The sequence below is a fragment of the Palaemon carinicauda genome, chromosome 16 (genome assembly GCF_036898095.1).
Source record: "Palaemon carinicauda isolate YSFRI2023 chromosome 16, ASM3689809v2, whole genome shotgun sequence".
NCBI lineage: Eukaryota > Metazoa > Arthropoda > Malacostraca > Decapoda > Palaemonidae > Palaemon > Palaemon carinicauda.
Genome location: NC_090740.1, coordinates 15,269,264 through 15,284,263, shown reverse-complemented (window position 1 = coordinate 15,284,263; position 15,000 = coordinate 15,269,264).

Genomic DNA, 15,000 nt, shown 5'->3' with positions numbered 1-15,000 from the left:
AACATGTTGGCTCTTTCCCTTGGTTGGCCCTTAGTAAGAAGAACATGTTGGCACGGCCCTTTCCCTTGGTTGGCCCGTAGTAAGAAGAACATGTTGGCACGGGCCTTTCCCTTGGTTGGCCCTTAGTAAGAAGAACATGTTGGCACGGGCCTTTCCCTTGGTTGGCCCTTAGTATGAAGAACATGTTGGCACGGGCCTTTCTTTCCCTTGGTTAGGCTTTAGTAAGAAGAATATATTGGCACGGGCCTTTCCCTTGGTTGGCCCTTAGTAAGAAGAACATGTTGGCACGGGCCTTTCCCTTGGTTGGCCCTTAGTAAGAAGAACATGTTGGTATTGGCCTTTCCCTTGGTTGGCCCTTAGTAAGTAGAACATGTTGGCTCTTTCCCTTGGTTGGCCCTTAGTAAGAAGAACATGTTGGTATTGGCCTTTCCCTTGGTTGGCCCTTAGTAAGAAGAACATGTTGGCTCTTTCCCTTGGTTGGCCCGTAGTAAGAAGAACATGTTGGCACGGGCCTTTCTCTTGGTTGGCCCTTAGTAAGAAGAACATGTTGGCTCTTTCCCTTGGTTGGCCCTTAGTAAGAAGAACATGTTGGTATTGGCCTTTCCCTTGGTTGGCCCTTAGTAAGAAGAACATGTTGGCTCTTTCCCTTGGTTGGCCCGTAGTAAGAAGAACATGTTGGCACGGGCCTTTCTCTTGGTTGGCCCTTAGTAAGAAGAACATGTTGGCACGGGCCTTTCCCTTGGTTGGCCCTTAGTAAGAAGAACATGTTGGCACGGGCCTTTCCCTTGGTTGGCCCTTAGTAAGAAGAACATGTTGGCACGGGCCTTTCTCTTGGTTGGCCCTTAGTAAGAAGAACATGTTGGCACGGGCCTTTCCCTTGGTTGGCCCTTAGTAAGAAGAACATGTTGGCACGGGCCTTTCTCTTGGTTGGCCCTTAGTAAGAAGAACATGTTGGCACGGGCCTTTCTTTCCCTTGGTTAGGCTTTAGTAAGAAGAATATATTGGCACGGGCCTTTCCCTTGGTTGGCCCTTAGTAAGAAGAACATGTTGGCACGGGCCTTTCCCTTGGTTGGCCCGTAGTAAGAAGAACATGTTGGCACGGGCCTTTCTCTTGGTTGGCCCTTAGTAAGAAGAACATGTTGGCACGGGCCTTTCCCTTGGTTGGCCCGTAGTAAGAAGAACATGTTGGCTCTTTCCCTTGGTTGGCCCGTAGTAAGAAGAACATGTTGGCACGGGCCTTTCTCTTGGTTGGCCCTTAGTAAGAAGAACATGTTGGCACGGGCCTTTCCCTTGGTTGGCCCTTAGTAAGAAGAACATGTTGGCACGGGCCTTTCTCTTGGTTGGCCCTTAGTAAGAAGAACATGTTGGCACGGGCCTTTCCCTTGGTTGGCCCTTAGTAAGAAGAACATGTTGGCACGGGCCTTTCCCTTGGTTGGCCCTTAGTAAGAAGAACATGTTGGCACGGGCCTTTCCCTTGGTTGGCCCTTAGTAAGAAGAACATGTTGGCACGGGCCTTTCCCTTGGTTGGCCCGTAGTAAGAAGAACATGTTGGCACGGGCCTTTCTCTTGGTTGGCCCTTAGTAAGAAGAACATGTTGGCACGGGCCTTTCCCTTGGTTGGCCCGTAGTAAGAAGAACATGTTGGCTCTTTCCCTTGGTTGGCCCGTAGTAAGAAGAACATGTTGGCACGGGCCTTTCTCTTGGTTGGCCCTTAGTAAGAAGAACATGTTGGCACGGGCCTTTCCCTTGGTTGGCCCTTAGTAAGAAGAACATGGTGGCACGGGCCTTTCTCTTGGTTGGCCCTTAGTAAGAAGAACATGTTGGCTCTTTCCCTTGGTTGGCCCGTAGTAAGAAGAACATGGTGGCACGGGCCTTTCTCTTGGTTGGCCCTTAGTAAGAAGAACATGTTGGCACGGGCCTTTCCCTTGGTTGGCCCTTAGTAAGAAGAACATGTTGGCACGGCCCTTTCCCTTGGTTGGCCCTTAGTAAGAAGAACATGTTGGCACGGGCCTTTCTCTTGGTTGGCCCTTAGTAAGAAGAACATGTTGGCACGGGCCTTTCCCTTGGTTGGCCCTTAGTAAGAAGAACATGTTGGCACGGGCCTTTCTCTTGGTTGGCCCTTAGTAAGAAGAACATGTTGGCTCTTTCCCTTGGTTGGCCCTTAGTAAGAAGAACATGTTGGTATTGGCCTTTCCCTTGGTTGGCCCTTAGTAAGAAGAACATGTTGGCACGGGCCTTTCCCTTGGTTGGCCCTTAGTAAGAAGAACATGTTGGCACGGGCCTTTCTCTTGGTTGGCCCTTAGTAAGAAGAACATGTTGGCTCTTTCCCTTGGTTGGCCCTTAGTAAGAAGAACATGTTGGTATTGGCCTTTCCCTTGGTTGGCCCTTAGTAAGAAGAACATGTTGGCTCTTTCCCTTGGTTGGCCCGTAGTAAGAAGAACATGTTGGCACGGGCCTTTCTCTTGGTTGGCCCTTAGTAAGAAGAACATGTTGGCTCTTTCCCTTGGTTGGCCCGTAGTAAGAAGAACATGTTGGCACGGGCCTTTCCCTTGGTTGGCCCTTAGTAAGAAGAACATGTTGGTACGGGCCTTTCCCTTGGTTGGCCCTTAGTAAGAAGAACATGTTGGCACGGGCCTCTCCCTTGGTTGGCCCGTAGTAAGAAGAACATGTTGGCACGGGCCTTTCTCTTGGTTGGCCCTTAGTAAGAAGAACATGTTGGTACGGGCCTTTCCCTTGGTTGGCCCTTAGTAAGAAGAACATGTTGGCACGGGCCTCTCCCTTGGTTGGCCCTTAGTAAGAAGAACATGTTGGCTCTTTCCCTTGGTTGGCCCTTAGTAAGAAGAACATGTTGGCACGGGCCTTTCCCTTGGTTGGCCCGTAGTAAGAAGAACATGTTGGCACGGGCCTTTCCCTTGGTTGGCCCTTAGTAAGAAGAACATGTTGGCACGGGCCTTTCCCTTGGTTGGCCCTTAGTAAGAAGAACATGTTGGCTCTTTCCCTTGGTTGGCCCTTAGTAAGAAGAACATGTTGGCACGGGCCTTTCCCTTGGTTGGCCCTTAGTAAGAAGAACATGTTGGTACGGGCCTTTCCCTTGGTTGGCCCTTAGTAAGAAGAACATGTTGGCTCTTTCCCTTGGTTGGCCCTTAGTAAGAAGAACATGTTGGCACGGGCCTCTCCCTTGGTTGGCCCTTAGTAAGAAGAACATGTTGGCACGGGCCTTTCCCTTGGTTGGCCCTTAGTAAGAAGAACATGTTGGTACGGGCCTTTCCCTTGGTTGGCCCTTAGTAAGAAGAACATGTTGGCACGGCCCTTTCCCTTGGTTGGCCCTTAGTAAGAAGAACATGTTGGTACGGGCCTTTCCCTTGGTTGGCCCTTAGTAAGAAGAACATGTTGGCACGGGCCTTTCCCTTGGTTGGCCCTTAGTAAGAAGAACATGTTGGTACGGGCCTTTCCCTTGGTTGGCCCTTAGTAAGAAGAACATGTTGGCTCTTTCCCTTGGTTGGCCCTTAGTAAGAAGAACATGTTGGCACGGGCCTTTCCCTTGGTTGGCCCTTAGTAAGAAGAACATGTTGGCACGGGCCTTTCCCTTGGTTGGCCCTTAGTAAGAAGAACATGTTGGCACGGGCCTTTCCCTTGGTTGGCCCGTAGTAAGAAGAAATGAATAGAGCTCTGGTTGTGGATCAAATACGTCCCATCCCCCTAAGAGAAGATTCACCTTCCTAAACACGTCATTTGCTAATCCTTATATCTAAGTACATCAAGTGCCTTGTTTAATGTCATGTCAAGTTATTTTGAAGCTTCTGATTTAGAGAGCAATACTGAGAATGCCTCAGAAAAAAGTATTAATTAACAAGTTAGATTTAATAAAATGGAAAAAATAAATTCATAGAAAAACATACCTCAGATATTGGGATCACTGCTATGTGGTCCCATGGCTATCTTCAAACTTATAATAAATGTTATGACTTATTTTATCATCATGCAATTATTGCATGATTTTCATTGATCTTGATAGTAAATTTTCTATGTAAATAGAAATTTTTTTTTTCTCAAATTGTCGGGGTTTCTGTAAATTAGACAAAAATAGTAGCTCAAATAGAGTTTATACATTTTTCCCTTTCACAAATTGATAACGCACACATATCTAATTGATTTATTATTGATTTTTTCTGGTATTATAACTCCAAAAATTTGTATAACTAAACTTTTAAAAGCAATCGAATTGTGTTAGTACTTGTTGAAGTGAGAGACGCAGTTTTAGTGAACATATTGTTATGAGATAAGGGAGTACTGTCTGCACGGTTGTTGGACATTTTTATTGCTAAAAAAACTGTTTAATTTAAAGTACACTATAGACAGGCTTCCTTAGGTGACGGAGTTGTGGAATGATCTTCCTAATCGGATAATTGAGTCGGTAGAACATCAAAAGTTCAAGCTTGCAGGAAATGTTTTTATGTTGAACAGGCTGACATAAGTCTTTTTAGAGTTTGTATATGAAAGAGCTGTTTTAATGTTGTTTCTGATCTTAAGATATTTTACTATAATTATTCATTATTTCTCATATAGTTTATTTATTTCCTTATTTCTTTTCCTCAGTGGGCTATTTTTCTCTGTTGGACCCCTTAGGCTTATAGCATCCTGCTTTTCTAACTAGGGTTGTAGCTTAGCTAGTAATAATAATAATAATAATAATAATAATAATAATAATAATAATAATAATAATAATAATAATAATGGTAATAGTGATAATAATAGGCTAATAATAATAATGATAATAATAATAATAATAATAATACATACATACATACATACATACATACATATACCAAGGCACTTCCCCCAATTTTGGGGGGTAGCCGGCATCAAACAAATGAAACAAAAAAGGGGACGTCTCCTCTCTATGTTCCTCCCAGCCTGACAAGGGACTCAACCGAGTTCGGCTGGTACTGCTAGGGTGGCACAGCCCACCCTCCCACATTATCCACCACAGATGAAGCTTCATAATGCTGACTCCCCTACTGCTGCTCCCTCCGCAGTCATCCAAGGCACCGGAGGAAGCAGCAGGGCCTACCGGAACCGCGTCACAATCGCTCACCATTCATTCCTATTTCTAGCACGCTCTCTTGTCTCTCTCACATCTATCGTCCTATCACCCAGAGCTTCCTTCACTCCATCCATCCACCCAAACCTTGGCCTTCCTTTTGTACTTCTCCCATCAACTCTTGCATTCATCACCTTCTTTAGCAGACAGCCATTTACCATTCTCTCAACATGGCCAAACCACCTCAACACATTCATATCCACTCTAGCTGATAACTCATTTCTTACACCCGTTCTCACCCTCACCACTTCGTTCCTAACCCTATCTACTCGAGATACACCAGCCTCACTCCTTAGACACTTCATCTCAAACATATTCATTTTCTGTCTCTCCGTCACTTTCATTCCCCACAACTCCGATCCATACATCACAGTGGGTACAATCACTTTCTCATATATAACTCTCTTTACATTCATGCCCAACCCTCTATTTTTTACTACTCCCTAAACTGCACCCAACACTTTGTATCCTTCATTCACTCTCTGACGTACATCTGCTTTCACTCCATAATAATAATAATAATAATAATAATAATGATAATAATAATAATGATAATAATAATGATGAGAAAAAAATTAAACAAAAATATTAAGTGATATCGCCTAACTAGTAAATCACAACTATAAGAAAGACAAAGAAAATATTCGAGGGACAGAAATGACGAGGAATAGCAAAAGAACAATCCAGAAAAAGGACAAATGCATTTGGTAGACGCCACGGAGCCGCGTCCCTCCATTATAAGGCCTAGAGGAGGGGTTTCAGGGGGTGAGGGGGGGGGGGGTCTCTTGGGGGGGGGGGGGTAGCCATTGGGGGAGGGGGGTTTACATAGCGGGTCTCATTGCGGAATGGTGAGATGGGAGAGGTTTTACAGCATTGTTTTCTTTGCAATTTTTTCGATAGAGGATCTAAAATAATCATTGTAAACTAATGATGTTTTTACGAAATTTGCAATATGATATCAAATGCTGGAGCTCAAGTACATTATTGCATATATTGAATTAAATTCTTGTCAGATACACATACATACATACATACATACATACATATATATATATATATATATAAATATATATATATATATATATATATATATATATATATATATACATTTATATATGTATATATATATATATATATATATATATATATATATATATATATATGTGAGCTCTTGCGTGTAACTATATGGTGCACGTGAGTGTGAGTGCGGGCTTGTTTGTATTTGTAAGGTTGTGTATATATATATATATATATATATATATATATATATATATATATATATATATACGCACATGTATATTATTTATTCATTTATTTATTTATATATATATATGTGTGTATATGCTATATGTATATATATATATATATATATATATATGTATATATATATATATATATATATATATATATACAATATATATGTATATATATACATACGCACACACATATATATATAAATATATATATATATATATATATATATATATATACACACACACATATATATATATATATATATATATATATATATATATATATATATACATATATAATTCTAATATATTAACAAATAATCATAAAACTATTCCATGCAAACTACTTGTAATAAACATTTCGAAGCTGATTTAAAAAGAAAATTAAAAAGTAAACCGTGAGACAATGAAATCCCTGGCATAAAGGTAATATGGTTTTCATGGCTTATTTGCATACTTTGTCCCTAAGTTAGCTAAATCTTCATGCATAATTCATTTTCATTTGAACCACGTACTGGGCCGATTATTTTCCTGAGTCATATTAAGGGATTGAAATGAGTTCTTGTTCCTGGAATTTTCGGCTCTATCGGGTCCGGCAGTTATGTGCAAGGAAGTGCGTGGAAACCCCTAATTCAATATTGCGTCCCTAAAGCCTTGAATTAGATGTATGTTTATTTGTTTCGTTTTGGTAATTTACTTCATTAGTGACGTTTTCACTCATTAAATGTATGAATAAAGTAATTTTAGCATTGCGTGGTAATATGCATTTATCCAAATTGTGCGAAGCGCCAGTTAGGTGATAACTGAGAGGTGAAGTGAATACAACTATAGTTAATTCTTTTTAGTGAGGCAGATTTGCACCGATTCGCAAGGGTGCCCTTCTAGCTCGGAAAAGTTCCCTGCTCGCTGATTGGTTGGACGAGATCATGCTAACCAATCTGATAGCAGGAAACTTTTCCGAGCTAAAAGGGCACCGCTGCGAGTCAGTGCAAATACGCCTCATTAAAAGATATTGAGTATAACTTTATCTCAACGGATCATGAATTAATATACAGGGACTTGCGAGTAAGAACGTCACAGAAATTTAAACATGATAAGGCATTCGGTAGCATGATAACATAGGCTGGTCTATTAACAATTTAGGGCAGAGCGAGTGATAAGATATAAAATCAAAACTGTTACAATGTACGAACGTGTATGAAGCACGTTCAGTACAAAATATAAACAAATAAGATTCAGTATTGTATCCTTAAAAACTTGAATCAGCTCCATATCTATTTGTCTCCTTCGATAATTTCCTTCATTGGAGCTGTTTTCATTCCATGTTTCTATCAGATTATAGAAAATAGGATTCTTTTATTGGTTTCCTAATCAATTTATGGTGAAATTTATAGCCAATGGGTAAAACAACTAAATTATGGAGGTCAATGATAAATACACGGTGGAATTTCAGGACATAATGTTACTAAAGCTTCAATCTTTATTCATATACATTAATATATCCTCATTAACAATTATTTTAACTATATTTTCCAAGATAGAGAATTATATTTAGTACGTCACTATGTTGAAATCAATGGACCTCAGTTGAATATGTTCATTATTTCTTTTTTAGCGCATTCACCTTAAAAGGTATATTAAGCAAAAAGTCAATATTTTACAATCCTTGAGTTTTTGTGCCTATATAGTAGAATCTTGTTCAAAGTTCCTTCATTGATAATCAAGGCCGGAATAATTAAAGCCAGAAAATTAACATCCAAAAGCTTTCCTCACAATAGGCGGAATGTGACGGCGCCGAGTAAGGGTGTGAACTCAAAGGCAGGTTGGAAACGACTGAGTTATATTATTGTAGAACACTCTCTTTATATAAAAAACCTCAAGGCAACAGGACATAACAAGTTCACAAGACAGACAATATTACAGAGGAAAAACCAGACATGAATTTTCATGTTCGTTTTAGTGCGAGGGAAGAGCGAAGATACAAGCATAATATATACAAAAGGAATTATGTACAATTGTGTGAAACACGGTTGGTACAGGAAGGTCACCAACTCTGTGATCAATGCGGGAAGTCAAGTCGTGGTTAACGACCGTCCTTCCTGAAGGAATCCTGAGTGACTAATTCCCTGGAGGAGGACTTCAGGGTTCCGGTTTAGAAGGCCGTCGGGTTGTTGTTTCCGTGAGGACGAGGTAGAGTTATTCACTCTTTATACACTTGAAAGTTTGTCGTAAAAGAAACGGTTAAAATTTTGGAACTAATGTTGCCCGGCATTTACCTTTTTAAAAATGATTATATTGACGTGAAGGAGTGATATTACGGTCACCATCGGGTAAAAGGTAATAACAAAATAGGGTAAAAATTACGGTCCCCTGTATATTACCGAAAGTCGGCTGAGAACATTATATTTTTACGAGAAATGCCCGATTAAAGCGTTTTTTTTAACAGTGTACATGGCAGTTAGCTAAATATTCGATGGAATTCCTGCTTGCATAGATATAAAAAAAGTTTTTATGAATTTAGATTGGAGAAAACGTAGGAATTAGCATTATTGGGAAATACTTTAACAACTTCTGATTTGCAGATGATAGTTCTATTTAGTGAATTATCGGAGGAATTCCAAAATATGAGAGAATATTTGAATATGTAGGATAGAAAATGAATATGAGTAAAACTAAGATAGTAATAATTTAAAATGCAGAGACAATAAATAAGGGTTATGAACGAACCTCTGGAAATTGTTAATGAATATACTTACTTAGGACAGACACTAAGTGTTTCCCCTGAACACGAGACAGATATTAAGAGAAGGATAAGCATGGGATGGAGAACTTTTGGTAAACAAAACAAGATTATGAAAATAAGATGCCACTTTCTCTAAAATAAGTATTTAAAATTATGGACGTTCCAGTATTAACCTCTATCAGAAATTTGGGGCTTTACTAAAGTCATAGAGCATAAACAAGTTACAAATCAAAGAGCTATGGAAAGAATAATGATGGGAATAACACTAGGAGACAGATAAAGAGCAACAAGGACACGAGAGCAAACTAAAGTACAGCATATTCAAACATGTAAGAAAAAGAAATGAACATGTGTAGGATATATGATGAGAATGACCGACAATAGATGGACATTAAGATTAACCGAATGGGTCCCTAGATATTGTAAAAAAAAGCAAGCAGGGGAAGGAAGAGAAAACAATGGATTGACGAACTAAGTTTGCAGGTGTGGACTGACACAGAAAGGCCATAAACAGATGCAAGTGGAAGGATATGCCTGAGGCCTTTGTTCTGCAGTGGACTAGTAACGGCAGATGATGGTGATGAAAATTCGATTTATTTGGATAGTATATTTTAAGGAAGAATTATGAATACAATAACTAAAAAATTTTCACATAATCAAAAGCATAAAATATTAAATACTGTTTTCTTCTATATATGAATATTCATTTTTTTTTATAACACTTTTATTATTTTACTTCATAAAAATTTTCCCCTCTCTCTGTCCGCTGCAACTCTTACACTATTGTATTTTGTCAAGAATGTTTTTGTGTCTTTCACCACATGTCAGAATTGTTGCAAATCCAACATGGGTCATTGCAATATTTTTCTTTACTAAAGTTTCCTCTCTGTCTATTTATATGTTTATATATATACAGTATATATATATATATATATATGTATATATATATATATATATATATATGTGTATGTATGTATGTATGTATGTATATAAGTATGTATGCATATACATATGTGTATATATATATACATATATATATAAACACACACACACATATATATATATATATATATATATACATACACTACGCAGAGCATGAAACTTAAATTAGAAGAAGGATAAGCATGGGATGCAAAACTTTTGGAAAATAAAATGAGGTTGTGAAAAGTAAAAGCTTTATGGGCGAACCCTTACAAATGGTTAATGAATATACTTACTTAAGACAGACAGTAATTATTTCCCCAAGACTCAAGACCAAAATTAAAAGAAGGATAAGCATGGGGTGGAGAGCTTTTGGTAAACAAATTGAAATTATGAAACGAAAAACGTAAGCCTTACAAAAGCCTTAGAACATAAGCTAGTTACAACTCAAAGAGCTATAGAAAGAATAATGATGGGAGTAACACTAAGAGACAGAAAAAGAGCAACATGGATACGTGAACAAACTAAATTAGAGGAGATTCTAGAAACGTGTAATAAAAAGAAATTAACGCGGGCAGGACATATAATGATAATGAGATGTATTAGATGGTCATTTGGAATAACTAAATGGTTCTTTATAGATTTCAAACGAAGCAAGGGAAGGAAGAGAACACAACTGATTGACGAACTAAGAACACTTGCTGGTATAGACTGTAAACAGATGCGAATGGAAGGATATATCTAAGGCCTTTGTGCTGCAGTGAACTAGTTTCACGTAATGATGATGATATATATATATATATATATATGTGTGTGTGTGTGTGTGTGTGTGCGTGTGTGTATGTGTGTGGGTGTGTGTATATGTATGTGTGTGTTTGTGAGTAAACATCACTGAACCTAATATTAGGTGGAATTGAATTACTATGTATATTAATCATGAAAACGATAAAAATCTTCACCTTATTAGAACTAATGTTAGTGAGAATATAAGACTGTGTTTATATGTGTGTGCATAACTTTCATAAAAAGTAGAAATCTCATGTATCTCTGATTCCATATATGCTAAATTCAAAGACGTAATAATAAATCTCTTTCATACCTTGAATGCATAACCATTACAGCTGAGAATGAAAAGAGGTGTTGTGCAAGTGGCTTTATTTTCAGGTACTTCCTAAATGTTCGCGAAACTGCTGCTATTCTCTGCATATAATCACGTCATTTAAGCTGCAGCAAAGCCAAGGATTACCTTTTGTCAGGAGCTGATGTTCCAGTAAGAGAGAGAGAGAGAGAGAGAGAGAGAGAGAGAGGGGTAGCTTATGTTTGAGTAGAGAGGGAGAGAGAGAGAGAGAGTGCGAGCAGTTGTTGTTAGAGTAGAGAGAGAGAGAGAGAGAGAGAGAGAGAGAGAGAGAGCAGTAGCTGATGTTGGAGTAGAGAGAGAGAGAGAGAGAGAGAGAGAGAGAGAGAATAGGCGTTGAAGTTAGAGTCGAAGAGAGAGAAAGAATAGGTGTTGATGTTAAGAGAGAGAGAGAGAGAGAGAGAGAGAGAGAGAGAGGAGGGACTTTGAAATCAAGAAGAAGCAAAGGAAGAGTAAGGAGGGAAAAAAGTGTATTCTGAAAATATCTCTCAACAGCTGTCCGGAGAGTCAAGTGGAATGGTTATTATCTCTCGTTTTTAACACGTTTCGAAAGTATATGACTATTCCAGAGATGTTAGGGGAGGGGGGGGGGGGTAGGTAAGATACCAACACACTAATGTGACTCCAGCAGTTTCTATTAGAATAATTACTCTGAAAGAAAAGCGATTGGAATGTGTTCCTAGCGCGCTTATTTTAGGAGACTGACACTCCAAAATCGAACCATTGTTCTCTAGTCTTGGGTAGTGTTATAGCCTCTGTACCATAGTCTTCCACTGTATTGGGTTAGAGTTCTCTTGCATGAGGGTACACTTGGGTACTTTATTCTATCTTATTTCTCTTCCTTTTGTTTTGTTAAATTTTTTTATAGTTTATATAGGAGATATTTATTTTAATGTTTGGTATTCTTATTAAAATATTTTATTTTTCCATGATTCTTTTCCGCACTGGACTATTTTTCCTGTTGGAACCACTTGGCTTAGAGCATCCTGCTTTTCCAACTAGGGTTGTAGCTTAGCATATAATAATAATACGGTGCAAAGGTTGATAGATATAGTTAGATAAGACGACTTTGCTGATCCAAATGTTTAACTTTTCCGATTCACTGAACAATCATTGATTAATAATAACAAGAATTATTTCATCAAATGCATTTTTTCATTGGATTAATAACCGTTAAAAACACGAAGTTTATATAAGAGTTTCGCAGTTGCAAACTGTGAATTAGATTATATATCGCTATTAAATGTAAGATCCTTGTAGATGTGTATTCATGTCTAAGAATCTCTGAGTTGCCGTCAATTGATTAAAGCATACAAAATGTATTCTCTATTTTCCTATGTATCTCTCGTATATTCAGTCTCTCATAACATTTCTTATCTTTTAATTTTAATCCTTGTCTTAATTACATTCTCTTACAGAGAAATCTCAGAATTAAACATAAGCCAGTGAATAAGAAAGAATGGAATTAATTACTTTTTTCTACATCATTGGACATAAAGAAGTAATCAGGTTAAAAAGGTTGAGTGAATTAGCTCATCTATTTTCAAAGACATCAGACGAAGAAGTGAGAAGTTGGAAAAAAAGGAGACTCGTTGAGAATTGAGAGAAAAAAAAGAAATTGTAGTTAATGGGAGACGGAGACAAGTGAAGGAGGAAGAGGATGAGAATCACGAAGATATCAATCAAAGCAAATAAGGAAGAGGGAGGAGCAAGAAGAGAGGAAAGTGAGAGAAGCTTCAGAGGGAAAGGAAATGTAATTAAATTTTAGAAAGTTTAACGAGTCTTCGGTGATCGTGGTGGAGTAATTACGTCGAGTGTTGATGACTGTAAGAGAAAAGATAAGGGAAGGGGAACCGCCTCTGTCTAATAGAATGGCACTCGGATACAATCTCTCTCTCTCTCTCTCTCTCTCTCTCTCTCTCTCTCTCATACGGCAATACCAGATATCCCAGATTGCACAGCTTTAGTATAAGTTGTGAATAAGAATATATTTAAGATTCCTTTGGAAATTTTATGATGATGAACATTGAAATACAGACAGGCAGACAGACAGACAAACTGATAGACAAATATAATGACAGAAAGACAGATTAGATCTGTACCTTGAATATCTTAAGAAACTGACAGACAAATGTAATGACAGAAAGACAGATTAGATATGTACCTTGACTATCTTGAGTGGATGGAGAAACTGACAGACAAATGTAATGACAAAAAGGCAGATTAGATAAAATATCTTAAAAAACTGACAGACAAATGTTATGACAGAAAGACAGATTAGATATGTACCTTGACTATCTTAAGTGGATGGAGAAACTGACAGACAAATACAATAAGAGAAAGACAGATTAGATCTCTACCTTGAATATCTTAAATGGATGGAGAAACTATCAGACAAATGTAATGACAGAAAGACAGACTAGATGTGTACCTTGAATATCTTAAGTGGATGGAGGAACTGACGGACAAATGTAATGACAGAGAGACAGACTAGATATGTACCTAGAATATCTTAAATAGATGAAGAAACTGACAGACAAATCTATTAACAGAAAGACTGATTAGATATGTACCTTGAATATCTTAAACGGATGAAGAAACTGAGAGACAAATGCAATGATAGAAAGACAGGTTAGATATGTACCTTGAATATCTTGAATGGATGAAGAAAATAAGAGACAAACGTAATAACAGAGAGACAGATTAGATATGTATCTTGAATATCTTAAATGGACAGACGTTTGAATAAGGAATTTCTAAACAATGTTCAGACGTTTCAATATGCTGAAGATGGAGAGGGATCAATGTGATTAAATGCATATTTTCACCCATCTGCCAGATTGGCATCTTAATTTTGTATATAGCTCTAATTTTCATTTTTTTTTGTGGAAATGTACAGTTCGTTCCTGTACCTCTTTTTAAGATCCCTGGCTGTATCTTTAGTTATCCCGTTTTCAGAATGCTTTTGTTTTCTCAGCCTTCTTTAAGTTTTCTTCGGATCACCTATTTCATGCATAGTTAGTCTCACCTGGTCCTCTACTGTGATAAGTGTCCTATTGGAGTAGCTGCCTTCTTATTCTTCAGTTTTGGTAATGTATTAATGTTCTTTTATATAAATCTTGAGTGGACCTTAGTGAAACTGATAACGTAACTTATATTTTAAATTTAGTATATTAAGGTTTATTGATTTTGGTATTTGTGCGGTGCAGGATTGTTTGAGTGTTTCCTGGTTTATGCGGTAAAAAATGGATTAACGTAATTATGTAAACTGTCTCAATATTAAATATTAAAGTGTTAATTTTTGTTCTGTTTTGAAATTAAACCTTTTCTTATTTATCTTATGTGACCTATGGAAGAACTTTTTATTCTCTGAACCTTGGCCATAAAGCAGTCACAATACTTATTTAATTAGTTTTAAAGGAGGTAACACGAACCTGAGCTACAAAAGAGACATAGCATATTCTCAAACATTCATAAATATATAAGCAAATATATGGAATATTTTACCTTTTACTTTTTTTTTTTAGTTTTTTTTTTCGATTTTTTTTTTTCGCCACAATCTATGAAGCATACAAAATTGAATTTTTATGTTACGTTGACGTATGTCTGGAATGTAATTGATCCAAATTTAGTTCAATTATTATGAGAACAGGACATATTCACAGTTCAGAGAAATTGTTATTTTACTTGAGAATACACCAAGGAGGACAGATAATGTCACTAAATTTAGCATATATTATATTTTATTCCAGAAATAAGTGTTTATTGTATTCATTATAGTTTAATGTTGTATGATTGGCATTATACATGTTTTATTCGAAAAAAAATTGAATGAAATGCTCCTTTAT